This window comes from Panthera onca, chromosome X, assembly GCF_046562875.1.
Source record: "Panthera onca isolate mPanOnc1 chromosome X, mPanOnc1 haplotype 2, whole genome shotgun sequence".
NCBI lineage: Eukaryota > Metazoa > Chordata > Mammalia > Carnivora > Felidae > Panthera > Panthera onca.
In genome coordinates this window covers 31,772,520-31,798,438 of record NC_138357.1, presented here as the reverse complement: position 1 = coordinate 31,798,438, position 25,919 = coordinate 31,772,520, and the positions used below count along the sequence as shown (strand labels likewise).

Here is a 25,919-nt window from a genome sequence, read left to right as displayed (position 1 = left end):
GCGTGTTCCACTTTTGAGCCATTGACTTGATCTCAAGGAAACCCGGTCTCACTGTTGTACAGCCCAGCACCGACATCGACAGAGGTCCCTCACATTTTCCCTTTGCCCCCTACTTGCTTTTGTTGACCTTATTTTGGGATTGTCTCGGTCCTTTGGAGTTTTGCCTCTTACCAGGAGCTTGAAAACGATGTGGTCAGCTTCCACCCGTTTGTATTAACGTGGAAGAGTATTAATACCACCACAAGAAAAGCCTATATAAACCAGAAGTCAAAGAGTAACAGAGCGTTCCAACTGAAGCAGCCATAGAAGGGGCCAGCCCCATTCACTTTTACATATGGGGAAACAGAGGCCCGGGGGCGGGGGGGGGAAGGTAGCTGGCCTCATGATTCCTCTGCCCATCCTTTTTCCAGGATGTATGACTTTACTGTTACATATTTTCTTTTCTTTCCTAAAAGTTTCTTTATTTTTGAGAGAGAGTGAGAGCGTGCAGAGAGAGACGAGAGAGAGAGAGAGAGAGAGAGAGAGAGAGAGAGGAGAGAGAGAATTCCAAGCAGGCTCCACGCTTAGTGCAGGGCCTGACGCGGGGCTCGATCTCGCGACCGTGAGATCATGACCTGGGCCGAAATCAAGAGTCAGTCGCTTAACCCACTGAGCCACCCAGGCGCCCCCATATTTTCTTTTCTAGTTATGATTTGTAAAGGTTACTAGTTGGCATTTCTGGGGCGTGTAGCCAATTGGGTGTTAAGGGAAATGGATCCAGAGCCATGCAATGGTGAGGAAACCTAGACCCAAATTAAACATTCACCCTGAATGATCAGATCTGGAAGCAGCCACTCACTTGCACTGTTAAGCGTTGGCATTGCCCTATGTTCTGTCCTTGGTCCTCTTTTTGTTTTGTTTTTTAGTTTTATGTATTTATTTTGGGAGAGAGTGTGTGAGTGCATGCGAGCGGGGCAGGGGCAGAGAGAGCGAGCAGGAGAGAGAGAATCCCAAGCCGGCTCCACGTTGTCCGTGCAGAGCCTGACACCGGGCTCCATCGTGTGAAATGTGCGATAGTGACCTGAGCCAAAATCGAGAGTCGAACGCTCAATGGACTGAGCCACCCAGGTGCCCCTTGGCCCTCTTTTCTTGTAGTAAGAAAGAGAAGGTCTACAGTCAGGATTGGTCTCTATGGCAAAATAAGACTAACTCTGGATTGAAAAGCTATTAACTGCAGTTCTTAGGGTTTTCTGCCTATCTTTGAGGGTCATGTATCCTTTCTCCAGTTCAATGCCAACCTTTTCACCTGCCCAACAATTCTTTCGTCTTCCCTTATACTCGGCTACATTTGTAACCATCACAAAACGTCTGTTTTGTTTTAATGAAAAACAAAAATCTTTTTCCCCCGTTGTCCCCCTGGTCAGCCACACTCCCTGAAAGAAGAGTCTATACTCGATGTTCTACTTCCTTCGTTTTCATTCACCCCAATGTCAAACTCAATGGACGCCTGTTAGTCTGTATTTTAAAATTTTTTTAACGTTTATTTATTTTTGAGACAGAGAGAGAGACAGTATGAACAGGGGAGGGTCAGAGAGAGAGGGAGACACAGAATCCGAAGCAGGCTCCAGGCTCTGAGCTGTCAGCACAGAGCCCGACGCGGGGCTCGAACTCACTGGCCGCGAGATCATGACCTGAGCCGAAGTCGGACGCTCAACCGACTGAGCCACTCAGGCTCCCCTGTTAGTCTGTATTTTAAGTAATCTTGCTCTGCAGCATGCGGCATCATCCAGCCACTCACCTGCTTCAAACTCTCTTCGTGGCTTTTCTTCTCCGGTTGTCCCACTCCTGTATTCCTGAAGGATTTTATTTGATAGTAGTTATATTTGGGGTTAAATCTCCTTTATTGCAATACTTCCCAACCTATCGTGTCTCAGGAAGGGATGGTAGAGCCCCAGACACAGATAGCGGGTGGGACTAGGGATAGATACGTAAGCAGAGGGAGGATCCCTGACCTGCAGGGGTCTGTTCTGTCCCTCCTAGGAATGGAGTGAGACGGAGGAAGGTGACTGGGAGGAAAAAACACTGAGAAGTTGTGTAGACCCAGAGGCTGAAGCTATGATTCGGGCCATGTGAGAGAGGGCACGTGACCTGAAGACACTGCTGGGCAGAGAAGGGGGTGGGGAAATCAAGCCGATACTCCCAGAGAACTGAGGAAGAGATCCTGAGAGAGACACGGAGTAGCATAGGAGGGAGAGAGGGGAAACTTTGTGGGAGGCATCAGCGGGGAGAGGGGAGTGGTGGAGGGAGAGCCCAGGAGAGGGCACGGAGACAACTTTCTAGATCCTGGGAGCTGCTCGTGGTGCTTTACTGCAGTAGGTGCCTGTGTGATTCTCCTGGAGCCTGGTAACAGCCCTTTCTAGTACCTCATTTTAGTGGATGATATCGTTTCTTGCAACCTTTATCCCGAGGTACGTCTTCTCCCTCTAACTTCTCAAACTCTCCCTGAGTGATCTCATTCACTTCTTTTTGCAGTTTAAAACGCTTTTATTTCTGGGGGCGCCGGGGTGGCTCAGTCAGTTGAGCATCCGACTTCGGCTCAGGTCATGGTCTCACAGTTCATGAGTTCAAGCCCCGCATTGGGCTCTGTGCCCCCCTCTCTCTCCTCCTCTCCCCTGCTTGTGTTCTCGCTCTCAAAAATAAATACAAGACATTAAAAAAGCGTTTTTATTTCTATAATGTAATTCATGCATAGAGCTAAAAATAAATAAATAAAAGAGTACCAAAGGTTTCTAATGATAAGCAAAAGTCCCTGTGCCTACCCCTTTCCTACTTCCCAGAAGCAGTGACTCCTTGAAGTATTCCTTACAGTGTTTCCCTCAGTCATTTAAAAGAATATGATTATCTTAAATAGCACGTTTAAAAGAAACATGCTATTTCTTTTTTTTTTTTTTAATTAAATTGGTAAAATATACACAGTACAAAATTTACCATTTTACCCATTTTTAAGTGTACAGTTTAGTGGCATTAAGGACATTCACACTGTTGTGGCTCCTGGGTGGCTCAGTACGTTAAGCCCCTGACTCTTGATCTTGGCTCAGGTCATGATTTCATATGGTTTGTGAGATCGAGCCCTGAGTCAGGCTGTGCGCTGACAGCACGGGGCCTGCTTGGGATTCTCTCTCACCCTTTCTGTATGTCCCTTCCCTGCTCTCTTCTCTCCGTCTCTCTGTCTCTCTGTCTCAAAAGAAACATTAAAAAAAAAGGACATTCACACCGTTGTGCCACCATCCGTACCTTCCACCTCCAGAACTTTCTCATCATCTCAAACTGAAATTCTGTACCTATCTATGAACCAGTGCCTTCCGATCCCCTTCCCTGCAAGTCCCTGCTAACCACTAGGCTAGTTTCTGTCACTGTGAATTTGACTCTTCCAGGAAAGTCCTCTAAATGCAATCCTACGATATTTGTTCTTTCCTGTCTGGCTTATTTCACTTAGCATAACGTCTTCAGGGATCATCCATGTTGTAACAGATATCAGACTTTCATTCCTTTTTAAGGCCGAATGATATTCTATTTTATACACACACGGTCGCCCATGCACACACACACACACACACACACACCAGATTCTGTTCTTCTGTTCATTCGTTGATGGACATTTGAGTTGTCTCCACCTTTTGGCTATTATGAACATGCTGCTATGAACGTAAGTGTACAAATACCCGTTTGATTCCCTGCTTTCCCTTCTTTGGAGTGTGTACCCAGAAATGGAAATGCTAGATCGTATGGTAATTCTAAATTTGCTTTTTTAGCCTCTGCACTGTCAGCACAGAGCCCAACGCAAGGCTTGATCCCATGAACCGTGAGATCATGACGTAAGCCAAGATTAAGAGTCAGACACTTAACCAACTGGGCCACCCAGGCGCCCCAGCAAATACTTTTTAAACATCATCTACTGACTTTGTATTATGGTAACTGAGGGATCATCCGCTCTCTAGCCCCTATGTGCTGATGGCTTTGCATCTATATTTCAAACCCTGACTTTCCCCCCGCCCCCCACCCCGAGCTTCAGACTTTTATTATCCAAATGCTGGCTGGACATCTCCATGTTGATGTTAAGCTCAGTGTATCCCAAAATGCTTGTCCCTGCCCCGCCTCCAACCTTCCTCTTCCTCTGGCTATTGTATTGTCCCCTACCCCAGCGAGCGTCACCAAAGGCTGCCCAGTCACTCAAAGAAGAAACCTAGAAGTTGTCACAAACTGCTCCCGGACCTTACCATCCAACGGATCACCAAGACGTCCTGATTTTCCCTCTTCAGTGTCTCAACTCTGTTTTCTTCTTACTCACTGCCGCTGCTGTAGTTCAGAAATTTCATCGCTTATTGATCGAGCCACCCTTGCAGCAGCCTCTGTATTCGCCCTCCTTTAATCCTGCCGGAAATCGATTTAAGCCCATGTAGCCTCTCACATCGCCGCTGATTTTCAGTGAATATCGGTAGCTTCCAATGATTAGAGATGGCTGTGGGTTGTCATCCTTACCCCACGCCCCACCCCCCATCGCCCTACCAGCCGGCACACTCTAGTGAAAACAGGACCTCGACCCAGTTCTGCCGGGCATGTATTTATTAGTAGTTAGACATAGTGCCCCACCCTGTCCTCATAAGATCCATTAAGCCCCACGCAGGAAAGGCTCACTGAAGCGCATTTGGAACCTCTCCAGTAGTAGCATTTTAGCTAAACTTGTGGTTCGATCAGGCGATGGAACCATCCGTTAGGCGTCGGGACGCAGGACCCAGTGGATTCCCGGGCCTAGATGCCGCTCTGGGCTCATCAGTTTCTTAGGCCCCGTTCATGAAAGGGCAGGTCACGGACGTGTGTTCCGCATTGGGGTGCTTCAGATACGAGCTGTCCCTGGGGTGCGTGTATACACACACGTATATGCATAGATGTATGTCTATGTTGAGTATTTTGTTTTTATTTTAGAGAGAGAGAGAGAGCAGAGAAGGGGCAGAGAGAGAGAGAGAGGGAGACAGAGAATCCCAAGCAGGCCTCACACCGTCAGCACAGAACCCAACATGGGGCTTGAACCCACAAATCATGCGATCGTGATCTGAGCCAAAACCAAGAGTCAGACACTCAACTGAGCCACCCCGGTGCCCCTGTGCTGAGTATTTTTTAAACGTTTTTATTCATTTTTGAGAGACAGAGACAGAGCGCAAGTGGGGGAGAGGCAGAGTGAGGGAGACACAGAATCTGAAGCAGGCTTTAGGCTCTGGGCTGTCAGCACACAGCCCGATGTGGGGCTTGAACTCATGAACCACGAGATCATGACCTGAGCCGAAGTCGGACGCTTAACTGACTGAGCCACCCAGGCACCCTGTGCTGAATATTTTTAAAGTAAGTTTTAGACCATACAACAAATCTACCCTCCCATGTACATCTGTCTATATTGTTCCACTGCATAAAACCCTTCCATGGTTCCCTGGTCCACATGAAATAAAATCCAGACTTCTTCAAGTGACATAGAAGGCCTTTCGAGATCTTTCCCCTACCTCTTTCCTCTTTGGACTTAACACTCCCGTCTAGAATTACCAGCTGAATGGAGTTAGCCCCCACCCTCGATGCCGGTTTGGGCTCACTCTCTCCCCCACTTGCCTCCACCTGGCTACCTCTAACTCATCCTCTGTGACTCAAGCCCGGCATCGGGCCTTTCAAGAAGCCTTTCTTGTAATCCCATTCAGAGTAAAGCTTATTTATGTTAACACGTGCATAGTGCTTATTATGTGCCGGGAACTATTCTAGGCACTTTTAATCCTCATTACAGCTCTGTGAGTTAGATCCTGTTATTATCCCTCCTTTCAGATGAGGAAACTGAGGCACATAGAGGCTTAACTTGTCAAAGTTCACAGAACATAACTGGGAAGTGGCAAAGCCAGACTTCAAACCCAGGCTATCTGGCTGCAGAGTCTGTGCTCTTAGAAATCCGTGTGCTGTGCTGCTTCTCCAGGGCCCTTTTATATTCCCACATCCCCCTAAGCCCACCTCTGTCTCAGCGTTTAACATAAAAGTTTGCAACTGTTTCTTTGTGTGTGTGTCCCCCGCTTCACTGTGAGGGTCTTTTTTTTAATGTTTATTTATTTATTGTTGAGAGAGAGAGAGCCTGCACATGAGTGCGAGCGAGGGAGAGGGGCAGAGAGAGAGAGAGAGAGAGAGAATCCCAAGCAGGCTCTGCACTGTCAGCACAGAGCCGGACGCAGGGCTCGATCCCATGGGCCATGAGATCATGACCTGAGCTGAAATCAAGAGTCGGACACTTAGTCAAGGCTGAGCCACCCAGGCACCCCCACCACGAGGGCCTTAAAGCTTAATAGTCTCTGAGGCAGTGTGGTATGGTGGTTAGATCATGCAGGTAGATACACCTGGGGCTCAGCCCCACCTCTGTTATGTACTAGCTGTGTGACCTCACACAAATTATTTACCCTTATCCACATTGGTAAAGTGGGGCTAAGAATACTCTGTAGGGTAATGGAAAGAATAAAATGAGACGACGTATGTAAAGCACCTAGCAGAGGGTCTCTCACAGTAAAACCAAAACCAGCAAAAACTCTCGGTAATATTTGACTCTCACAACTAGTTATTATTACCTCCGCATCTCTAGCAACTAGCATAGTGCCTGGGAAATAGACACTTGAGAGCTATTTGTTGGACTGAACAATTATGGAAGTCCTCTAGAGTGACGTCGATATCTAAAGTATAACTTAGCGGATAACGCTTCGGAGATGGTCCCCTGTAGTTAGGGCACCCATAAGACTGTTACCTCCAGGGGTGCCTGGGTGGCTCAGTCGGTCAAGCATCAGACTCTTGGTTTTGGCTCAGGTCACGATCTCACGGTTTGTGGGTTCAAGCCCCATGCGGGGCTCTGTGCCGACAGTGTGGAACCTGCTTGGGATTCCCTCTCTCTCTCTCTGTCTCCGCCCCTTCCCTGCCTATGTGCGTGCGCTCTCTCTCTCTCTCTCTCTTAAAATAAATAAAAACTTAAAAAAAAGAGTGTTGCTTCCAAAGAGCAGATGGCCCTGTAGCTCTTCAATCGATGTAAGTAACAAGCATATCATGTCGGTCCTTGCTCCCGTTTATTTTAATATAGCTAAGACTCAAATGGGATAGCTCATCACTTCCAAATGAGCCTCGTCATCCTAAACCATTTTACCATCCTTCAGAATGAAAGAGAACCCCATTTCATTTCATTTTCTTAGAACAGGAGCTTCAGAAGTCCCCAGGGCCATTCGTTCTCATGGGTGGCTGGCCTCTTCAGTTCTGAAAATTCCCATGCAAATTTCCTAGGGCCTTGATCCTTTCTGCTATACATTGCGCTTGTCAAATGGATGAAAATTTACAGTCATCAGACTTGGCCAAGTCACCTTTGGCTAGGGTTGTTGTGGCCGAAAACGTCCCAGGGGTCAATTAAATGCCCATCTTCTTGTGCCCAGGAGCAGCAGAAGATACTGCTTGAAAAGCTGAAATAGACATCTATGTCACGTTCAGGGAATTCACAACTGCCTGCAACACCAGGGTTAGGGCTGGGAAGCTCCTCAAGTAGAATTTTTTGGTGTACTTGGGGCTAAGGAGAAACCTCATTTGGGTTCAGCTGGGCAATCTTTCTGTAATATCGGAACCCACTTTGCTTCCTAAAAGAAGACAGCCTAGTAACCTCTGATTGTCTTTTCCATGTGGATCTCGTGTAGCCTCTAGGCTGAGCTGGGTACCGTCAGTGATTCCCGCGGAATTTTAGATGGAGAGACAAATTGAAGAAAACGGAACTGAATTTGTATTAATCCTGGTCACAGCCTAAAATCTGGCAGTTTGATTAAACCTCTGATGGTTTGGTATGTTTTCATTTTTCTCTTTTTTGTCCTAAAATCAAGTGTATAGAACCGCTACGCGCACACACACACACACACGTGCGCGCACACACACACATCCAACTAGTTGAGGGTTCTGGATTCTCAGGTGCTAAAGGAATTTAATGCAAGGGAATAATGACTGGGGTATGGGTTTGGCCAAGACGGGCTGCCTGGAGAAGGTGTCCGGCCAGAATTGGTAGACTTCAGATGGTAAAGGCTTCCAGAGTCGTGGAAGAGGGTTGGTTGGACATGAGTCAGAGCAGACCGTGCGTCTAAGAAACTAGGAGTGAGGCCTGTGGTATTACGCTCAGGGCAGAGCCTGGAACCCCCCTCCCTTTTTCTGTCCACGTGGTTAGAAACATGGAGGGTCCAGAAACACAGAGGTTGGGAATGTTCACCTCCAGGAAGCGTATCGGGCCGGGAGTGAGGAGATGGGATTTCTGATCCGGTTTGACTGCTGATTTGTCCCATAATGGAGGGGACATGTAAATCTCTCTCACACCATTTGCTTGTCAGGTAAGATAAGGATAGACGTATGGTCAATCTACCACTAGTGGGAGGATTAGGTGAAAGCTTACAGGTGTCCATCGAATGTCAGTTACTGAGAGACTATTAATGAAATGTAGACACCATGGGAGAGAGACCATCTTGTCTGCCTCCTTCTTACTGGGTCATAAATACCAGCTGCTCAGGGATGTTAAGAAACGGGTGTCGGGTACAGAGAAGACAAGAGATTTTTTTTTTTTTTAGTTTATTTATTTTGAGAGGGAGCAGGAGAGGGGCAGAGAGGGAGAGAGAGAGAATCCCAAGCAGGCTCCGCGCCGTCAGCGCAGAGCCCGATGTGGGGCCCGAACTCACGAACCACGAGATCGTGACCGGAGCCAAAATCAAGAGTCGGACCCTTAACCGACGGAGCCACCCAGGCGCCCCTGGAAGAGATTGTGTTTTTAACAAATGAAGAAACAGAAGTTCAGAGAGCCCAAACCACTCCCCCCAGCTGTTGAGCAGGGAGTGTGCCAAAGCCAAATGTGAACTATGCCACTGCCTTGCTCCAAGAACCCGGAAACCTATTAGTATCTCTTCGGAGGGCCCCTTAAGAGTGATGCCTTTGGTGAGAATTCTAGGGTTAGTGGAAAGGCTCCTGAGGGCAATAGTTTGGAGGTTGGCAGCTGATCTCCGATATAAGTGGTTTCATCTCTTTGCCGTAACCCCCGTGATCCCTGGGTGACTTGATGGCCCCGTAAACTACCAGAAGATACCACCTGTAATCTTTTTTTTTTTACTTCTACTGACACACAGGCTAACAAAAATAAAGCTATCTTAGGTACTGTTTTGTATAAGCTTATACATTTTGATTCCAGTATATGAGAGCTGTTTGTCATCCCTTTCAAGCCTACCTCGGAAGAGGGAACGGAGAGCTGATAACTTTGAATTGGGGTGGGGAGGTACATAGCGCCCCTTTAACCGCAGTAAACACTTCTGGAGGGAAGTGTCAGGAGAGAGAAAGCAGGTGGAAGGAAAGCGAGCATGGCAGAGATCTGCGGTCTGGTGGGATCAGTGAGGAGAGAGGGAATTCAGGTTTTCAGGCTTCTCTATAAGAGAGGTTGGCATGCCTGCTGCAGCCTAGTAACCGGATCAGAGCCCTTCTGGTGCCTGTTCTTGCTCATCAAAGCCACTGCAGCCCGCGCTCAGTCACCACTCATCTCGGCTACCAGAGACGCTGGACCGAGAGAAAGAGAAAGGGCCCTTCAAATCGCCCTTCAAGACGTCCTCCCTGCTCTTCCAAAGCATCTCTCTCGCTGGGAAGCAGAATCGTGAAGTCCTGTAAGATCTTGCTGTTGCTGCACTTACACACCAGTACGGACGGCTCTGGGTTCCATTCTCTCTGGCCCCTTTCGCCAACACTCACCATCAGCTTCCCAAGGGGTTGCCGGGTACCTTTCTAAGAATGTATTTGACCGGGGGGTGGGGGCTGGGTGGCTCAGTCTGTCGAGCGTCCGACTTCGGCCCAGGTCGTGATCTCGCGGTCCGCGGGTTCGAGCCCCACGTCGGGCTCTGTGCTGACTGCCCGGAGCCTGGAGCCTGCTTCCGATTCTGTGTCTCCCCCGTCTCTGCCCCTCCCCTGCTCACACTCTGTCTCTGTCTCTCTCAAAAATAAACACTACAAATTGTTTTTTAATAAAATTAAAAAAAGAATGTATTTGACCAGTTCCTTCGTGGTATTTCAAAATTTAGCGGTAGAAATGTAAAACTTGATAGTAATCGAAACAGGAATTTAAGTAAATCTTAGGACTTTGTTGCAGAGGCTTCAGGCTTCCTCTTGTAATGGGCGGAAGGCTTTAAAGCAGCTGTTTTCTTTGACCCAGAAAAATTCTACTTCCGTCACCTCCTTGAATCCAGCCCCCATGTATCTGAGAGAATTCTGAGTGTCGTTTGTGTTAACACTGATCTCTAAGGCCCATTCCCTTTGGCACCTTGGTTGAATGAAGTTCTTGCTGGAAGTTCACGTGTGTATGTCAACATGGGACTCGAATCAGAGCCTGAAGACCCTTTGTTAATAATTTGGCATATGAAAAATGAAAACACTTTTATTCTAGTGACGAGAGAGGCACTAGAATTCAACCTCACCCCCCCCACCATGAACTTGTATTTTACATAAAATCAGACAGATTTTCTTAACGCCGTTAATAGCGTGTTATTATAACTCTAATTGCAATATTATACCAGAAGCATTATCAATGCTAAGTACTCTCCAATTTTGAATAAACTCTCTAAGACTTTTCAGAGAAGAGTATCCATTTTTTTTTTTCAGCGAATCTGTGAGTCCAAAAGGTAAAAGAAATATTTCTTCCTACACAAAATGTGGCGTGTATGTGGGAGTAGAGTTTTGATAGGAATCTGTGAGCTCGGGGCACCTGGCTGGCTCAGTCGGTGGCACGTGTGACTCTTGATCTCGAGGTGGTAAGTTCGAGCCCCGTGTTGGGTGTAGAGATTACTTAAAAATAAAATCTTAAAAAAGAAAAAAAAAGAACTTGTGAGGTCCCTGCTGGGGGATTTAAGAACCTCCTTGGCAGGCCACCTGGGTGGCTCCGTTGGTTAAGCATCTGACTCCTGATTTCGGCTCAGGTCATGGTTTCACGGTTCGTGAGTTTGAGCCCCGTGTCGGGCTCCATGCTGACAGCGTGGAGCCTGCTTGGGATCCTGTCTCTCTCTCTCTCTTTCTGCCCCTCCCCTGCTCTCGCGCTCTCTCAAAATAAATGAATGGACTAAAAAAAAAAAAAAAAAAAAACCCTCCTTGGCGATCTCCTGGTAACTGAGGATACTATGCCCCCTTCCACCTTGCAGCCAAGACACCGTGTCTGCAGAATTATGTACCCATTAAGGTAACACCAGCTCTGTCATTTGTAGCATATGGCCCCCAAGGTCGCCCTGGAGGCTGACAACCAGCCAACAGATGGGAAAAGAGAAAGAGTGGAGAAGGCACGTGAGCTTCTGAGATGGGCCTGAAGGTCACACACGGCCCGTCCACCAACATTCCACTGGTGAGGACTTGTGACGTGATCGCTTCGGGACCTAACCACCATACCATGCGACCTCAGAGACTACGAAGCTTTAAGACCGTCATGGTGAAGCAGCGGGCACATACACAGAGAATTTCGAACCATCGCGCTGAACGTCAAGAGATCACAGCACCAGATAGCAGGTGCCTCCTCAGAAGTCTGACCTTTAGCTCCAAGGAGGCCCTCCCCCAAGTTTCAGTAATTACAAATTCTTCTCTTACCCCCTACCCTCACCCCCAGCCGAGGAGTGACGGCTGCTTCCTGAAGTTTTAACCTGTGTGATCCCTTAGAGCAGCACTAATAGAAACATAACAATGCGAATCATACAGTGATCTTTAATTCTCTTAGTAGCGATGTTAAAAACATGAAAAGAAATGGTGAGATGAATTCCAGTAATATATTGTGTGCAGCCCAACATGTCTCATCTGCTTCGTTTCAACGTATAAGCACTATAAAAATTATTACTGAGGGGCACCCGGCTGGCTCCGTTGGTTAAGCAGTCGACTTCGGCTCAGGTCGTGATCTCATGGTTTCTGCACTTGATCTTAGCCAAAAGGCTGAGAAGCGATATGATCTCACGGTTTCTGGGTCTGAGCCCCGCGTCGGGCTCTGTGCTGACAGCTCGGAGCCCGGAGCCCGCTTCGGATTCTGTGTCTCCCTCTCTCTCTGCCCTTCCCCTGCTTGCGCTCTGCCTCTGTCTCAAAAATAAATAAACATGAAATTTTTTAATTCCTTCTGAGATATTTTTATACGAATTCTTTGAGATCAACTGTGTATTTTACACTTAATGGCATATTTCAATTTGAATGATAAGTTTTCACCAGCAATGCTTGATCTGTATTTAGATTTCATAACATTTGCAGTCAGAAAATGTAGATTCAGCAGCGCCCGGGTGGCTCGGTTGGTTGAGCACCCAACCCTTGACCTCAGCTCAGGTCTTGATCTCAGGGTCGTGAGTTCAAGCCCCGCAATGGGCTCTGCGCTGGGTGTGAAACCTACTTAAAAAACAAAACGTAGATTCACATTTTTCGAGGTGTTCCCAACATACTCAAAAGTTTGCCAGTAACTGAATTGAGTACCGATTTATAACTTTTTATTTCGAAATCATCGTGTACTCACAAGAAGTTGCACAACAAATACTACAGGGTGGTTCCACGTCCCCTACCATCCAGCTTCCCTCCCCCCCCCCCCCCCCCCCGCTGGTGACATCTCTCATAACTATAGCTTTCACAACCAAAATCGGAAAATTAATTGGCACGGCATGGCGACCTAGGCGACAGGTCTCCATCGGATTTCATCAGTTAACACGCACCAAGTTTTTTGTATGCCTCTGTGACTGTATGGCATTTTATCACTTGGATAGATTTGTATAACTACTGCCACCACAGTCAAAGACAAAACTGTCCCGTCACTTCAAACAGAGCTCCTCATCTTTACAATTCATAACATTTTGAAATTGGCTTTTTTTTTTCCCACTCAGCATAATACACTTAAGATCCAACCACGTTTTTTAGTGTATCAGTGGTTTGTGCCTTTTTATTGCTGATTGGTATTCCATGGTATGGATGTACCACGATGTGTTTAACTATTCACCTATTTTTTTTTTTTTTTGAGGGAGAGAGAGAGTGCACGTGTGCGCATGCGCGAGCGATGGAGCGGCAGGGGGAGAAGGAGAGAGAGGATCTTAAGCCCCATGCTCCGCGCAGAGTCTGATGCGGGACTTGATCCCACGACCCTGGCACGATTCCACGACCCTGACCTGAGCCGAAATCGAGAGTCGGACGCTCGACCGACTGAGCCACCCAGGCGCCCCAAACTATTCACCTATTGAAGGACAATTTGGTATGTTTTCAATGGTTGGCTATGCAAATAAAAGCTGCTGTGAACATTTGAGTACAGTTTTTTTGTGGGGGCACAGATTTTTATTTCCCTGGGATCAATGCCCAGGAGTGTGATTGCTGGGTCATAGGGTAACTCTGTGCATAATTGCCAGAGCGCTTTCCAGAATGGCTGTACCATTTTCCATTCTCACCAACAATGATGCGAGATCCCGTTTACTGGCATCTTTATCAGCATCTGGTGTTATCAGCGTTCTTTATTTTAACCATTCGAGTTGGTCTATAGTAGCATCTCATTGTGGCTCCAATTTGCATTTGCCTAAAGGCTGGTGACGTTGAACGTGTTTTTGTGCATCTATTTGCCATCTGTATATCATCTTTGGTGAAGTGTCTGTTCACGTCTTTCCCGTGTAAAAATCGTGTGGTTGGTTTCTTACAGATGAGTTTTGAGGCTTCTTCGTGTATTCTGGATACAAATCCTTTGTTAGAGATGTAATTTGCAAATATGTTCTCCTTGTCTGTAACTTGTCTTTTTATCCTCTTAACAGGGTCTTTCACAGAGCAAAAGTTTTTCATTTTGATGAAGTGCAAAATCCATTTTTTTCTTTTACATATTGCTTTTGGTTTCAAGTCTAAGAACTCTTTCCTTAATCCTGAATCATGAATATTTTCTGCTATGTTTTCTTCTAAAAGGTTATAATTTTACATTTAAATCTACGATCCAATTTGAGTTAATTTTTATAGAAGGGATGAGGTTTAAATCTAGGCTTATTATTATATTTTTTTGCCTACGAATCTCCAATTTTCCTGGCACCATTTATTGAGAAAAAGAACCTGTTTTGGGGGGTCCCATGACCACCCAGATTCAATGGTTCACCGGATGGACTCATAAGACTCAATTGCAGGCTTTACTCACAGCTAAGGTTTATTACAGCAAAGGATACAGGCCAAAAGCAATAGGAAAACTATGTGCATTGGACAGAGTTCCGAGAGATCAGGCATCGACTTCCCCATCCGAAGCCACACAGGATGTGGTTTCTCTCTAGCAGGGAACCGAACGGACATGTGCAGAATAGCTCTGCCCAGAGAAGCCTGTTCAAGGATCAGGATCTGAGACTTTTATGTGGAGGGGAACAGCCCTGCCATGGCCATCTGGTGACCTAGGCCACAGAAGCAAAAGCCTGACCTGCAGTTTATCTGAGTCTTAGCAGAAGTCCTCGTGATGCACTCAGAACACAAGAGGATGGGAGGCACCTTTCGTTTCCGCGTTGTCCCTTCTGATATGCAGGACAAGGAGCGGGGGTTGCCGGTACCTTTGGCCACTCTGCCTTTCGTTCTCCATGCAAGTAATGAACTGAATCGAAAAGTGGCTCATTGTGTCTCTCTTGGCTGGATCTGTGAGGCCTTAGCCTTCCCTCGCATTCCGTTGAGTTGCTTTCCACCTTAATCAAAAATCAGTTGGATAGATTTGTTGAGTCAGTCGTTTTTAACAGTTTTTTTGGCATATCATTGACATACAGTAAAATGCACACTAAGGTACAAAGGCAATTCATTGGAAAAAGAATAACCTTTTCAGCAAATGGTGCTGGAACGATTGGCTATTTCTCTGCAGAAAAAATACAACACAACAACTTGAATTCATACCTTGCACCATACACAAAATTAACTCAAAACGGATCATAGGACTGAATATAAAAATTAAAGCTGTAAAACTCCTCCAAAAAAATACGGGAGAAAAACCTTCATGACCTCGAGCGACGCAATGATTTCTTAGATATGATACCAAAAGCACAATACATTAAAAACAAATTGATCGATTAAACTTCATGAAAATATAAAACTTTGGCTCTTTCCAAGACACTGTTAAGACAATGAGAAGATAATTCGCAGACTGGGAGAAAATATTTGCAAAGCATGTATCTGATAAAAGACTTGTGTCTAGAATATAAAAAATGCTCTAAAAGCCCAATAAGAACATGAATAGCCCAACCAATATAAAATGGCCAAAAGATCTGAACAGACGTTTCACCAAAGAAGACGTACAAATGGCACAAAAACACATGAAAAGAGGTTCAACACCATTGGTCACTACGTAAATGCGAATTAAAACCACAATGAAAGGGGTGCCTGGGTGGCTCAGTCGGTCAAGCGGCCGACTTTGGCTCAGGTCGTGATCTCGCGGTTCATGGGTTTAAGCCCCGCGCCGGGCTCTGTTCTGACAGCTCAGAGCTCAGAGCCTGGAGCCTGTTTCAGATTCTGTCTCCGTCTCTCTCTGCCCCTCCCCTGCTCGCTCTGTGTGTGTCTCTCTCTCAAATATAAATAAACATTAAAAAAAATTCTTTTAAACGACAACGACATAACACTACACAGCAAGCACAATGTCTCAAATTAAAAAGAACGTCCACATCACGTGTCGCTGAGGAAGTCAATAAGCTGGAGCCCTCTCCCACAGCTGGGGGTAACGTAAATGGTTATAAAACAGCTTGGCGGTTTTTAAAAAGTTACACATGCACCTATGAAGTGACTTAGCCATTATTCTCCTAGATATTTACCCAAGGGAAAAGAAAGCATGCATCCACAGAAAGTCTTGTACACGGAAGTTCGTGGAAGGTTTATTTGCAATAGCCAAAAACTGGAGAGCAGCCAAATGTCCATCAATGGGTGAATGGACAAACAGGTGAATGGGCCAATAAAGCTGTTCAAAAGAACTGACTCACACAAAGACAGCGTGAAGTCTCTGCCCGAACCATGAATCGAGTATGAATCTCTATTTAGATTCTCTTCAGTTTCTCCCAGCAATACTTTATAGGTTTCGGTGTACGGGTTTTGCACCTCTTTCGTCCAATTAATCCTTAATCGTTTAGTATTTTGGATGCGATCGTAAATGACGTTTTGAAATTTCAGTTGTTCGTTGGTTCAGTTGTTCATTACCGTAGTTTTCGCTGCAAAAAAAAATCTGTATCTTAATGATGTAGCCTATAACTTTACTAAACTCTTGTGTTCGTTCTAGGAACTTTTTTTAGATTTCAACCAATGTTCTGTATACAAACAGGTTATCTGCAAGTAAACAAACTTGTACTTCCTCCATTACAATTTGAGTGACTTTTATTGCATTCTCTTGCCTAATGGCTCTAGCCAGAACCTCTAGTAGAGCGCTGAGTATAAAGGGTGAGAAGGGACATCCTTGACTGGTTGCTGATCTTTTAAGGAAAGCACTTGGTCTTTCACCATTAAGTGTGATGTTAGGTGGAGGTTTTGTGTCGATGTCCTTTATCAGGTTGATGAAGTTCCCTTCTATGCCTAGTTTGCCCAGAGTTATTTTCAGTAATCGATGTTGGATTTTGTCACACGATTTTTCTGTGTCTATTGAGATGATCCTCTGGCTCTTCTTTGTTGCTTTGCCAATATGGTGAATTATACTGAGTTATTTTTTAATGTAGACCAACTTTGTGTACCTGATGTAAGTCACATTTGCACATGATGTGTTATTCTTTTTACATATTGCTGGATTCAGTTTTATAAAATTTTATTTCCGGTTTTTGTATCTATGTACATGAGGGATATTAGCATGTAGTTTAGCTTATTTAAGTTTTTTAAGTTTATTTATTTATTTTGAGAGAGCGAGAGAGGGAGAGCATGAGCAGGGGAAGCTCAGAGAAAGAGGGAGAGAGAGAGAATCCCAAGCAGGCTCTGCACTGTGAGTACAGAGCCCGGTGTGGGGCTCGAACTCACAAACCATGAGCTCATGACCTGAGCTGAGATCAAGAGTCAGACATTTAACCGACTGAGCCACCCAGGTGCCCCTATTTATTTAATTTTTATTTAAATAATGTTATTTTGGTGTCAAGGTAATGCTGTTTTCATGGGATAAATTGGGAAGTATTTCCCGCCCTTAATTTTCTGGAAGAATTTGGGTAAAATTGATATTATTTCTACCTTAAGTTTTTGGTAGACGTCACCAGTGAAAACCTCTGGGCCTGGAGTTTACTTTGTGAGAAGTTTTATAATTGCAAATTCAATTTCTGTAATAGGTTTAGAACTATGAATGAGCTTTGATAGTTTGTGTCTTTCAAGCGATTAGTCCATTTCACTTAAGTCCTCAAATTTGTTGACATAAATCCATTCCTGACATTTCTTCATTATCCTTTTAATATCTGTAGAATCTGTTCTGCTGTCTTCTTTCTCATTATCTGAAAGAACCAACTTTTAGGATCCTTGAATTTCTCTGTTTATTTTCCGCTTTCTGTTTCATTGCTTTCTGATTCTTCTTACCTGGGGCTCAATTTGATCTACTTTGTCTAGTTTCTTACGGTAGAAGCTGATGTCAATGATCTGAAATCCTTCTTCTTTTCTTACATATGCATTTAGTGCTCGGAACTTTCCTGGATGTACTGCTTTAGAGGTATCTCACACATTTGATATGTTTTCATTTTCATTCACTTAAAAATACTTTACAACTTCCCTTTTGATTTTTTCTTTGACACAGGTGTTACTTATAAATGTGTTATCATTTAGTTTCCAAATATTAGGGCAGTGTCCAGATATCTTTCTGTTACTAGAATCTAATTTAATTCCATTGATGTCAGAATACATACGTAGTATGACTCAAGTGGACTCTTTGCTCCATGTATGTTGAAGCTTTATTATTAGGGGCATAAACCCTTAGATAGTTATATCCTCCTGATGAATTGACCCCTTTATTATTATCATTCCCAGGTAACAGCATTGGATCTGAAATCTACTTGTCTGTTATTAACGTAGCCATCTGTTTTTCCTGTATCTGGCTATTAGTTAGGTAGGCTTATTAGTTTACTGTGGCTGCCATAAAAAAATTACCAAAATTGTGGTGGCTTAGAACAAGAGATTTAGTCTCCCACAGTTCGGGAGATGAGAAGTCCAAAATCCAGGTTAGACAGTACCACATTCCTTTCTAAGGCTCCAGGGGAGAAACTGTTCCTTGCCTCTTTCAGCTTCCAGAGTCTCTTAGCATTCTTTGTCTTGTGAGTGTATCTGTTTCTGCGCTTTATCTCCATATTGCTTTTCTCTGTGTGTCTGCGTCTACCTCTGTGTGTCTCTTATAAGGATATGTGGGGTTGCATTTAGAACTCCCCAGGATAAACTCCTCTTCTCAAAATCCTTGCGCTAAATCGTATCGCTTGCCAAATAAGGTGATATTCACAGGTTCTGGGTATTAGAGCATAAAGAGTATTGGAAACAGCATACACTTGGGTCTTGCTTTTTTATCCAGTCTGCCAGTCTTTTCAGTGGAGGGGTACGGTAGATAGTAATGCCCCCCCCCCCAAAGATATCCATATTCTCATCCGGCGAACCTGTAAGATATTACCTAACATGGCAAAAGGGACATTGCTGATGTGATAAATTGAGAAGTTTGATAGGGGAAGATTATCCTGGATTATGGGGGTGGGCCCCATCTAATCACAGACATCGACAAAAGGGGAAGGCAAGAAGGTCAGAGTGGGAAGGAGGTGTAGTGACAGGACAGAGGTTGGGGTGAGATGTGCTTTGAATATTGAGGAAGGGGCCACGAGCTAAGGAATGCAGGCGGCCTCTGGAAGCTGGAAAAGGCAAGGAAACAGATTCTCCCCTAGAGCCTCCGGAAGGAACGGGTCATTATGACCGTTTAGCGGTCGGGTCATTTATGTCGTCGTGAGCCACTAAGTGCACGGTAGTTTGTTACAGCAGTGGCGGCAAACGAGTATCAGCTGCTTGGATCGCTTCCGTTTAATGCGATTATTGATGCCATTAGGTATAAATGTTTCATCTTGCTTTTTGTTTTCTCTCTGTGTCATCCGTAGTTCCTTTTTCTCTGTCTCTGTCAGATTGATTGGATGCCTTAGTCTTTATCTCGTTTGTTGACTTTTTGGTGTAATTCTTTGTTTTTTAATCCTAGTGGCTGCTTTGGAGTTTATAATTTATCGCAGCCCACCTTCAAGTGATAGTCTATCCCTTTACAAATAATGTAAAACCTTTACAATAGTGTGCCTCTATTTCCCCTCTCCTGATCTTTCTACTAGAGTTTCCATATAATTTCCTAATACGTAAGTTGTAAAGCTCGCAATACATTTTTATTCGTTTTGTTTATAGTCAATTATCTTTTTTGTTGTTTTTTTAGAAAAAGAACATGTGTGTGAGTGGGGTGGGGGGTGGGCAGAGGGGGAGAGGGGTAGAGAGAGAGAGTCCCAAGCAGGCTCCACGCTGAGCACAGAGCTGGGCACAGAGCTCGATCCCATAACTCTGGGACCATGACCTGAGCCAAATTCAAGAGTCAGACACCCAACCAACTGAACCACCCAGGTGCCCCCTAGTCAATTATCTTTTAAAGAGATTTAAGAAATAGGAAATATATCTTATGTATTTAGTCACCAAGCTAATATTCTGTATTACTTTGTATAGATCCATATCTTCATCTGGTTTCACTTCCCTTCTGCTTAAAGGATATCCCTCAACATTTATTACAGTTCAGGTCTGCCAGTGATGACTTTTTGAACCTTTCATATGTCTACAATGTCTTTATTTCGTCTTCGCTTTTGTTTTGACTTTTAAAAATTGTGGTAAGATACGTACAGCATCAAATTTGCCATCTAAGCCATTTTAAGTGTGCAGCTCCATGGCATTAATCATCTCTGTCCACCTCTAGAGCTGTTTTCGTCTTGTAAAACTGAAACTCGATACCCATTAAATAACTCCACTCCCCCCCCCCCCATCAGCCTCTGGCAAGCACCATTTTCCTTTCCATCTCTATAAACGTGACGATTCTGGTACCTCGTATGAGTAAGATTATACAGTATTGGTATTTATATTAAAATCCCCCCTGAGCAAATAGCTCGTGCAGCTTTTTCTCCTGGTTAGACCCTGACTGATACGTTTATTCGGACAGTTTCATCATCGAGGCGGCATGGCGATAATACTTCAAATCCCAATGACATGAGTTCAGCTGTCACTTACTAGCTGTACAAGCAAACGACTTCATCTCTAATCCTCAGAATGTCACCAGGGAGAGATGGAAAGAGAGTCATGCCTCCTACCCAGAGGTTTCGGGGAGGATATCTGAGCGCACCTGACATCTAACAGGCATTCGGAAGCTATCCTCTCCTTTCACTCATTTCTTCATCCGCACCCGCTAAATACTTAGGTCTATCCATCTGAGCCGTAGCCTCCCACAGTATCTTTTTTTTTTCACCTCCCCGTCAATGCCACACCGTGTCGTGGCCCGTTTTCTTGGGATTCTTTTTCAACAAATGTTTATCTGAAAAAGGAACCAAAGCTCATGGAACAGGGAAAGCAATGGATACGCTTTAGGCACCCTGGTAGGGTCAATAAAGGGCGTGTTATGGGGGGAGGGACAACTTTTGGCTGCCCCGGCATAGCATGGAACCACAGGGAGGGATGTCTCAATGGATTCTCTTGGAATTAGCCGTCAGCTCCCTAGCACGGTTCTCAAAACACTTGGTGTGCAAAATGAGTAAATTAGTGGTGGGCAGGCAGATATCTTTTCTTTCCTACTATCTCTTGCCCCTACTCTTTGAGCTCGGCGGGCCCGGCCCTAGACAGATTCGGGCAACAGATCCGGTTGTCTCTGGTGCCCTTTGCCTGCCAACTGTTCCTTTCTCCCAAGTGCCCCGTGTGTCCTCCCACCCAAGGTCGTTTCACTCTCAAATCCCAGAAAATCCTGTTCTTCCCTCGCTGTGTGTTCCAGTTCCTGCTCTCCATCCACATCAATTCTACAGAGTTAGGGTCGGGCCGCCTAGGGGATGAGGGTCGCAGAGAAGAGGGCCTTCACGCAACGAGGGTATCGTACTTCGCACCGTCTGTCGCCATAGCTGAGCACTGAGCCCACAGGCGTCGGACGATACTTCCCCACCTCCCGAGCCCTTTTCTCCCTCTCTGGGGATCCTTTTGGACGAGCCTGGGGTAGTTTGGTTTTCGAGGGCAGATAAGCCACAGAAACGGAACAGCTCCTTCTTAGATTGCTGTATCTCCCATTGGTGGTTCAAAGTCACTGTCCTCCAGATTGATACATTGAGAAAAGTATGAGCCTCTACCAGGGCATCTCCATGCGTGGGTTGCTCTGTCCTATCTTGGCCCACGGGAAATGAAGGAAAGTAGCTATTTTGTTTAGGTTACAGAGGATCAACGTTAAAGATTCACTCCTTTCTTTATTTATCAAACAAATGGTCATCACGTACTTCCCGTACACAAATAGATTCTGACAATGACCTCCTTGGTATATTGGTTTGTTTTCTGTTTACTCCATCAGCCAAACTCTTCAGAGAAACTTGGAGACCTGCAAATGGTTCAGTTACAAAAGCAAACAACACTCAAACATAAAGTTAGGCAACCTTTTTTGAAGGTTTTATTTATTTTTTGAGAGAGCGAGAGCACACACCAGGAGGGGTGGAGGGGCCGAGGGAGAGAGGGACAGAGGATCTGACGGCACCGAGCCCAGTATGGGGCTTGACTCACGAACCCTGAGACCGTGACCTGAGCCAAAGTCGGATGCTCAGCCAACTGAGCCACCCAGGCGCCCCAAAGTGAGGCAACTTTGAAACTACCATCAGCAGATCTTTCCAGGTTTCATTTAAGGGCAAACACAACTTGGGGCGCCTGGGTGGCTCAGTCGGTTGGGCGTCCGACTTCGGCTCAGGTTGTGATCTCGCGGTTCGTGGGTTCGGGCCCCGCATCGGGCTCTGTGCTGACCGCTCGGAGCCCGGAGCCTGCTTCGGATTCTGTGTCTCCCTCTGTCTCTGCCCCTCCCCTGCTCATACTCTGTCTCTGTCTGTCTGTCTGTCTGTCTCTCTCTCAAAAGTAAATATAAACATTAAAAAAAAAAAACAAAGGCAAACACAACTTGAGTACCAGGTGTGAACATAAAACAATGCAATTATCATCTTCTAAAAATAAACTTGGGAGAGTATGAGTGTACTCATCAAGGACATAAAATCTCCCAGTTAGCACAGCCACCTTCAGAGTCTGTGCCCTTGTTCTTGTGGGGTGGCCACAGCTACTTGTCTTTTGCAACTAAAACCAGACCTCACCTCCTCCTTCAGGAAGCTGGCCTTCACCCCAAGCCTGGGTTTGATGCCCCTCTTCTGGGCACCCTGAGGATCCTGTGCTTCCATCTGTCAGAGCTCTTATTGCACTGGCTTGTCTGTCTCCCTTACCTGGCCGAGGGCTCTCTGAAGGTAGGGAAGATGCCCTGTTTGACATCTTGCTCAGTAAATGTCTGCTAGCTGACTGAAAATATCCCTGCATCACAGTTTTGGACTATCTTCAACGGTAGCAAATCTTTCTTCTTTTAATGGAGAATGTGATTTCGGGAAAACATGTTATTCAGAAACATGTTGGGCAAATAAGGTATTGGCCAAACCGAATAACACTGTCTTTATTTAAAAACGAGCGGTGGGGGCGCCTGGGTGGCGCAGTCGGTTGGGCATCCGACTTCAGCTCAGGTCATGATCTCACGGTCCGTGAGTTCGAGCCCCGCGTCGGGCTCTGTGCTGACAGCTCAGAGCCTGGAGCCTGTTTCAGATTCCGTGTCTCCCTCTCTCTCTGCCCCTCCCCTGTTCATGCTCTGCCTCTCTCTGTCTCAAAAACAAATACACATTAAAAAAAAAAATGAGCTGACTGCTTTTCTCCTGCGAATCATGAACTGGCTCTGAAAACTATTCCAAAGAAGGAACCACAAAAGGTTTTGAGCAATTGAAGGTTCCCAGGACAATAGCTTTGAAATCTACATTCATTTAGATGTTTAGGGTCCAACATGCAGTCAGAGAAAAATCAAACAAATAACTATTCGTGTTGAAAATTACTGAACGCCTGCTCAAGGGAGCAGAGCATACCGTTTAGAGGTTCAGAGCATTTCTCCGGAGCTGGACTACTTGGGTTCAAGTCCCAGCTCTGCAACAAACTTAGCTGTATAGTCTCTGACAAGTTACTCAACCTGCTCGTACGTCAGTTTCCTCATTTGTAAAATGGGGATAAATCGTAATCTCCAACATAGAGTCATTGTGAGGAGTCATTGCGTTAATCACATAAAGTGCTTAGAATATAGAGCCAACTGTCACTGTGGGAGAAACATCGGATACAGGGAGGAGTCTAGTAGCGATAACCATCGCTGTGCACATCTATAAGCATCCAACGCCCTCCATGCAACTCAGAGAGCACTGTGTCCCGAGAATATGAGTGTCAGTCAACCAGATGCTTGATATTCACGGTAGTGATGAGAACAGAAGGACCTGCGACTAGAGATAACACTCTTCTACTAAAATACTTTTTTTTTTTTTTAAACAAAGGAATGGTATGTGGTGTTAATGACTGTGAAAGTATTCAGTGTTCCTCACTTCACTTTGAATAGAAACCAGTCTGGACAGAGAATTCATAGACCCTTATAATCAATATGTCTCTCTCTTAAAAACATTTCGGTTCCAATTTCAAAAATTAAGACAGAATGGTGCTCTGATCCTGAGAGAATTGAAGAGTCTGGAGGGATCTGCCATTTCGCCAGGATGATTTAGAGCTTTGCTGTGGATTCGAATTGCATCAAAATTTAAGAATAGTAATATCAAGTGATGATATAATTTACATTTGGGGAGTCTGTTGGTTCATTACTGTATCATTTCTTTTACTGTGCAGAAAATAGTTCTTCTAATGAAAATGCCGGTTGCCTTTTTTAAACTAGAGTTTCCCTCTCTCGGAAATAGTCATGAAGACGACAATTTGTGTTGCAATCAGTTATTTTGCATGATTCATGAAGAAACGCTTTAAAAATAACTTTGTAATAAAGAGAGAAAACTGTTTCTTCACGATTGTGATTCATCAAAATTATTTTTGAACATTTGGCAACTCCTGTTTCTGAAAACTTTCAAGAAGTACTTTAAAAGCCCCTGCTTTATGGATTCTGCAAAAGCTTCACGAAGTGAAAAGGGGCTCGAGAGATGAGACGCTGTGGTTTAGCTGCGTGTACCTGGCCTCTACTTATCTCTTCGGTCTCTCTTCTGAGAAGTTCAAAGACGTCAAGAGATTATTTGGGGAGGAACTCATGTCATTGCAGAGAGGAACAGCCTGGGCCTGCGACCCTTCCAATATGGCAGCTTGTATCCTTCGGGGCCCAAGGGGCCAGCCAGGGGTGCGGTGTGTATCGAAAGGTTCCGCTCTGACAAAAGAAGGAGGTGGGGTTACCATGCCATTCCCTTTTTTCCCCATTCCACTCCAGTTAACAAGGCCATTTCTTTCTTCAGTGGAGCCCTGGGATGGAGGCACCGACATGTCTTCTGAACAAAGGGAGAGCGAATATGGCGGCGGCGACGGGAGCCACGTGCTGTACGTGAGTTTCCTGCTTAAAGTTTGTAATCGCTATTTCGGGAACGGGCAAGATACCATTCTGAGTTGTACAGAACGAGCACGCAGCTGTCCCAAAGCAAAGCTCTTTATTCTGCTTGCGCGGAGCATGAGTAGGGCAGCTCATAAAGTGTCCTCAGCGCTGGGAAGGAAGCGCGCCCTCCGAGCATGCGTATGGTTAGCACCCTTTCTGGATGCCAGTAATGACGCCTAGACTTTCCAGCCTCGCCTGGGACTTCCTCAGGGTTCTGAAAATGACATGTTCACCGACTACAGCTATTATAATCCCCATCGTGCTTCTAACTTCAGGATCTTTTTTTTTTTTTTTTTTTTTTTTAAAGTCTGCTGCGATGGCTGCTTAAGTTCAGTGGCAGTTTGACTTCTGGTGTTCTTTCATAGGATCTCGGGGCATCCTGATTCCCTACCCTTGTGGGTCCTCTTGCCTCCCTGCCTGCTTTCCCATGGGTCCCCCAGACCCAGACACTTTCAGTCAGGATGCTACATCGGGGCGGCCCAGGTCCTTTCTGTGTTGAAAATTCCCACCTAATTCTCCCCTCTCCAGGCCATGGTCCCACTTTCCGATGTCTCCTTCATGGTCCCTCAACCTTAAAATATCCACGAATGGCGCTTTGGTCCCTCGATGTCCTAATTCAGTCTTTTGAAGGGCGAGGGTAGAAGTTACTCCAGGAAGTTCATGAATCCTTACTTAAAATTGAAAACTGTATGGTGACAAAGGGATTTATGCCTCCTGTTTCACCCTGTGGTTCTGGCCTTAATAAATAGTAAGCTGTAATGCCTCTTAAACTGTTACCACAAATGTCAGAATGAGGTGGGGAAGCAATAAATTCACTTTGCTTTGGCAAAACATTTATCTGGCACCCATTCTTTGCAAAGCGCGGTGCCGGCTGATCTAGGTTAGGGAGATACATACAATCGATAAAAACCTGACAGTCCCTAGGGGAGTAGACAAATGCACACATACACACCTACACAACATTCATGTAAGACAGATTATGAGATGTGCTGCTATATAATATGGGAGAAGAAGGCATTAATGCAAACTAGAGAGCATCTAGGAAGCCTTAACTAAAAGTAGAAATGATTCTATGAGCCCTCAACCCCCTGGGCCCTTACTCTGATCGCATCCCCTTTTCTTTTTAATTTTTTTTTTTTTTTTTTTTTTGAGAGAAGGGGAGAGAGAGAGAGACAGAGAGAGAGAGGGAGAGAATGAATGAGCGGGGCAGGGGCAGGAGAAAGAATCTTAAGCAGGCCCCATGCTCAGC

The 25,919-nt window shown here is 45.3% G+C and overlaps 1 long non-coding RNA gene across 2 annotated transcripts in view; it reads left to right on the top strand.

Annotated features, from left to right (window-relative positions):
• The window catches only part of LOC145713483 (uncharacterized), a 78,883-nt gene that overhangs the window by 52,032 nt on the left and 932 nt on the right, over positions 1 to 25,919 (top strand). For both annotated transcript variants that reach the window (XR_014136618.1, XR_014136619.1), the window contains one exon: positions 24,537 to 24,622. This is a non-coding gene — a long non-coding RNA (uncharacterized LOC145713483). The remainder of the gene's footprint in view (positions 1 to 24,536; positions 24,623 to 25,919) is intronic.